This window comes from Bos grunniens, chromosome 7, assembly GCF_055505025.1.
Source record: "Bos grunniens cultivar Pamir isolate PY7600 chromosome 7, Bosgru_T2T1.0, whole genome shotgun sequence".
Classification (NCBI taxonomy): Eukaryota; Metazoa; Chordata; class Mammalia; order Artiodactyla; family Bovidae; genus Bos; species Bos grunniens.
The window spans coordinates 48898371-48903862 of NC_141171.1; the positions used below are offsets into that span (position 1 = coordinate 48898371).

The window sequence follows — 5492 nt, forward strand, 5'->3', positions numbered from 1 at the left end:
AACCCATATGCCCCCTATTGGTGTACTGCCAGGTGAAGAATCCCAGCTTAACAACGTCTTTCACTCTCCCTAGAAGCAGGCATCCAGAATTTTAAGTTAATGATCTTGAATGGTTGGGGTTATTTTTATTTTTCATCTTTATCTTTTAGCACATTCTATCCCCTTAGAATGGGACTAAGGCATCCAGCTCATGACTCTAAAGAAAGACAAGAAGGTGGGTAAGTCATTACACCCCAATTCGCCTAGAAAAGCATATTCCCATTTCCCTAAATGTGTGTGAGGCGTTTCTCCTGGGCAGCCAGTGTGGCTTTGGAAGAGATGAACAGAGCAGAGGCTGTCACTGCAGGGAAAGTAACCCACAAGGTTAAGAAACCAACCACTTTGCTTCAAGATCAGAATTTAATCTGACTGGTGTCAGAAATACTTCCTGGTGGCACCAAGATTTAAACTCATGACACCAAAAGAACAGTGAATGTCCAGCTTTATAATCGCTAAAATGCCCTCGCCAGCCCCGGGTTAATAGGCTGCCATTCAGAACACAGGTTTAGCCGGAAACAAACCACAGCCACGACAAAACAAAACCTCTTCCTCTCCATCTCACTCTCTCCTCCATCCATTCAAAATTTATTAGACATCTACTGGATGCTTGTGGATTCAGAAATGTCCCTGCTTTCAATGAGCTCACCGCCTCCAGGGAGAGACAGATGATTAAATGGATAATTATAGTGTTGTCCGAGTGTGGATAAATGGACATTATAAGGGACAGGTTAAATTAATCAGGAAACGATCATACAATAGAGTCCTATATACCCATTACAAAGAATGATGCAGCCCCATATTTATTGACAGGCAAAAATCTCTTCAGTGTATTAAATGGAGGGGGGAAAGCAGATTGCAAAACAGTAGTTATGGTATTTTGCTCTCTGTAAAATTATATTTCATATACACACCAATGTTGAAAGGATGTTCACCAAATTATCTACCAGTTAGCTCTGAGTGGTATGTTTTCAGGTGATTTTTACTTTATCCTTCATGCTTTTCCATTTTGTTTATACAATTTAATATTTTCAAAAGGAAACCTCTTTCTATAATAAAAATGAGAGGCAATCACAGCAGAAAATTCAATGTGCTAAGTTCAGTAACAGAGATACTGTCACACACAGACACACATGCAGCGAACATACCCCACTCACTTGGAGTGAAAGGCTATGTGAAAGGTCAGTGACTGTGTCTGGAGTTTTCTTCAATTGGGGGTTAGCTAGCTATATGGACCAGAATTCCCAAAGCCAAAGATCTTGGAAAATAAGAAAGGATACCAAATGGCCTGTAGTGTTCCCTACCAACAACGATAACAACTTCCCCATTCGAGCTTCCCTTGACTAACGGAAGCAGTTTGCTCTTGATTCTGCCAGAATACCAACCCCCACCCCCACCATTCTGGCCAGCCCCTATGTACTCCAGCCCTGTGGACCAGTAAACCCACTGAGCCCTAATCCTCTCCTTCACACCTGCCTTCCCCACTCTTACACCCAAACAAGGCTGATCACTGATTCACTTAACAAATACTTACTGAGCTCCCCTGTGTGCTCGGCTTCCGTCGGGAACTAAGGTGTAGAGATGAACGAAACAGGTACTGTCCCCATCTTCATGGACCTGGTGGGGGAGGGGACTGAAACAAAAGTCGTCTGGAGTTAAACTCCCTGCATTTATGTCCCGGCATCCCGCTGACCAACTGGGTTACGTGGGGATATGGCTTAACCTTTCCAGCCTTCAGTTCCCTGTTCTTCCTTTCCTTTCCTTTCCTTGCATGAGTGCTGAGTCATGTCTGACTCTTTGTGACCCCCATGGACTGCAGCCCGCCAGGTTCCTCTGTCCATTGGATTTTTCCAAGCAAGAATGCTGGACTGGATTGCCATTTCCTCCCTGGGGGGATCTTCCCAACCCAGAGTTCGAACCCGCATCTTCTGCATTGGCAGGCAGATTCTTTACCACTGGCCTCACCTGGGAAGCCCCACTGGTAAAGGAGCTGTTAAAGGGGCATAATAACCCTCACTGAGTCGCTATGGGGATTAAATGAGATGATGCATGTGACATGCTTGGCACAGAGCCTGACACGGAGCAGCCCCAGATGAAGGTTAATTACTATTGTCACAAGCACTTACATGTGTAGTGAGTTGTGTAAATGAAGAGAGCTTAGAGAGCAGAGCCTGGGAGCTCCCGGCAGGGTCATTGCCTACCTTTCCAGTAACAGTGGCCCCATAGGGTAAAGGGAAATATCATCAGACTTGCCACCATCACTCTCTTTCAGTAAAATCGTGGTCATCAAGGATCCACAGCACTGCTGCAATCTCCTGACCACATGGGCAGTACTGAAAGGAAGGACAAGGCAGAACGTCAATATCTCTCCCAGAAAAATATATGGTAGGAGCCCCACCATGTTGACCTTTTCCACACAGAGTATTTTGATTAACTGGTCATCCTATTCCTCCCCCGCAGGTCTAGAAGGCTATTAAACAGAGAGGGGTGACTGGTCCGCCAGTCACATTTTGACTTCATGGAAAAGGTTAAGAGACTGCACAGTAAAGCACAGTGTCTGGAGGAGGAGAGGAACCACAGCGGCAGTCTGGAGGAGAGAGGGGAATGGGAGACAGCGGCACTGCCCCACCTTGAACCCCTGGTCCTGAGCCAGGCGCGGCCCTTCTGCTGGCCTGTTCATTCCAAGCACCAACATCTGCCCTGAATGCTTCAAGGTAATTAGCACCACATGTTATCAACAGGAAGCTGGTACCCACAGGCACTTGAGATAATTGTTTCAGCACCAGCACGTCTCTGCCTACCGTGAAAGGTCACTGCAGCCGATATATTCCCACCACCCCCATCCCTCTCATCAAATGAAAAAAGCTGTCCCTGTGACTGCAGTTCTATCAGTTCTTTGGTGCCGGGCTCAGGGCATCCACACAAAGGCTTCTCAGATGGACATGTGCTCCAGGAGTTTGTAGTGATTACTTCCTGTGACATTGCAGTGTGGCCATCCCCTCATACTGGCAGTAGTTGAGGAACACAGCCAGGTTTCGTGTGTCTGGGACCTGATGTGCTCAGAAGAAGAAAATACAATTGCATTAGATGACTGTGACCAAAACTGCTCAGGACCCCTGCCAAAGTCCGAGGAAGCATCTTCCAGAGAGCCAGAAGAAGTGGAAATCTCAGTGCCCTGGCCAGTCCTGCTCCAGGAAGGTGACTGAGCCGCAGTCTCCTTCCTCTAGATCTGTGTCCCCTCTCCTGTTCTCTTTTTCCTGACCTCACCCTCTTAATACATCCTCCTCTGGGTCTCACCTTAGCCAGCACTCACCCCCGAACCTCTCATAGCCCTCAGTCTCTCCAGCCTTGTCTGTCCCACCCCAATCCATCCTCTCTCCCACCAAAGGAGAACTGAGAAGGAGCAGGGGTCCCGGCTATCTTGTTCACCCCCTCTACCTCCAGTGTCCCAAACGTCACTCAGTAAATATTTACGGAGTACATTTTGATCACACAGAAGGCATTGCTATTTGCTAACTGATGCTGTCCTGCTTCCCACTCCACGTAACATGAAATTCAGGAGACTATTAGTCCCCAGGGAGACATAATCAACAAGTTCTTTATTCCAGAGCAAACAGGAGCAAGAAGAATCTAAATTGTGAAGTAAGTCAGCAGCTGGAGGCCCCAGCACGAGTTTCTCAGCAGGCAGCCATGTCCTTCTGTCTGCATGGAGAGCTGACGGCCCCCACAGGTCAAGGCTTCAGACACGGCAGCAAGAAATGCAGGACTGCCCCCAGGCAGCCAGCATGTGCTTGTTACTCTGTGCGCCCAGTCCACGGAGACCTCCTGCACCCGGGTCAGGAACGGGAGCTCGCCTTCTGCAGACACTGCCCTCCTACATGGCACCCCCCAGTCCCACCCAGGTGATAGCTGCACCAAGTCACGGGGAAGGGAAATTTCAGTGGCTCCCCTGTCTTCTCCATCAGACCCCCACAAGACCTCCCCCGCAGAGCGCTGGCCACACTGGTTTCTCCCCACCTCTAGAAAATGCCCCCGCCCCCGGCTCAGGGCCTCTGGCTTGGTTAACGCCCTGCATCCTTCATTTCTCCTTCAGTCACACAGAGGGGCAAATCCCCAGGTGGAACCACAGTCCTCTCCTGCACGCACTTTCTCCTGTTGTCATTTTACTTCCAGCATGTGCTTACTTGGTTAATGCTGGTTTCCCCCACTAGACTGTCATCATCATGAGCACAGAGTCGAGCCTAGGTCTGCTTTTACTAACCACTTTGTCCCCTGTACCTGGCACTCGGGTGGCCGCCCTAGGTATGCATTACCCAAACTGAGTCTTAAGAAGATCCCATTTGCTCAGTTAACAATCAGTGTGCTCAGAGCACACTGATGCTCAAACAGATGCCCAGTGTGAGCATTAGTGTACTCTCGTCTCATGGCATGTAGTAACAATCTCAGACAACAACATCAGCATGTAATACGACCACGTGTAAAACAGTTAGCTAGCAGGAAGCTGCTGTGCAGCACAGGGAGCTCAGCTCCGTGCTCCATGATGACCTAGACAGGTTGGATGGGGCTGTGGGTGGGAAGGAGGCTCAAGAAGGAGGGGATGTATGTATGCTGCTGCTGCTGCTAAGTCACTTCAGTCGTGTCCGACCCTGTGCGACCCCAGAGACGGCAGCCAACCAGGCTCCCCCGTCCCTGGGATTCTCCAGGCAAGAATACTGGAGTGGGTTGCCATTTCCTTCTCCAATGCATGAAAGTGAAAAGTGAAAGTGAAGTCGCTCAGTCATGTCCGACTCTTAGCAACCCCATGGACTGCAGCCCACCAGCCACCTCTGTCCATGGGATTTTCCAGGCAAGAGTATTGGAGTGGGGTGCCATTGCCTTCTCTGGGATGTATGTATACATATAGCTGATTCATGTTGCCGTACAGCAGAAACTAACACAACATTGTCAAGCAATTATATCCCAATCTTAAAAAATAAAAATAAAAAAACTCCAAGCAGTGTTGTAAGAAAGAAAAGTATTCATTCAACTTTAATGCAGTGTTCCAATTTACCTGAATATGGAATCCTTTTTCTCATTCCTTTCAATATCCTAAGAAGAATAGTGTATCTTAGAACACTAGTTTGGGAAACATTATTCTGGGTAAGGTTTCTGTTTTTAAATATCCTATTTAAACAGATTAGTGAACCCACAATTTTTCAAGAATGCTCTGAACCAAAACAGTGGGGTGAGAAGGATCTGCTGTTCCCAGGCTCTGACTCCTGTCCACCCCACCCCTGCCCTTCCTTCCCATGGTCTGGGCCATGCCAACTTTGTGCCAAAACCACGCTGATAGATATGGACAGAAAGTTCCAGGCTCATGTCCCTTGGGTTTAAGTCAGGATGAAGAACAGGCTGGAACCTGCACAGGCCTGAAAAGGACCATACTTTTCACATTCACAATCCCTTCATATCACAGG

At 48.1% G+C, this 5492-nt stretch overlaps 1 long non-coding RNA gene across 2 annotated transcripts; it reads left to right on the forward strand.

Moving 5' to 3' along the window:
- The first annotated feature begins 1384 nt into the window (after nucleotides 1-1384).
- On the forward strand, nucleotides 1385-4826 carry LOC147369420 (uncharacterized). 2 transcript variants are annotated; one of them, XR_015167451.1, is made up of 3 exons: nucleotides 1385-1630; nucleotides 2497-3234; nucleotides 3645-4826. It is a non-coding gene; the product is annotated as an uncharacterized LOC147369420 (long non-coding RNA). The 2 variants fall into 2 exon arrangements; XR_015167452.1 differs by lacking the exon at nucleotides 1385-1630 and adding an exon at nucleotides 2274-2421.
- Nucleotides 4827-5492: the final 666 nt, after the last annotated feature.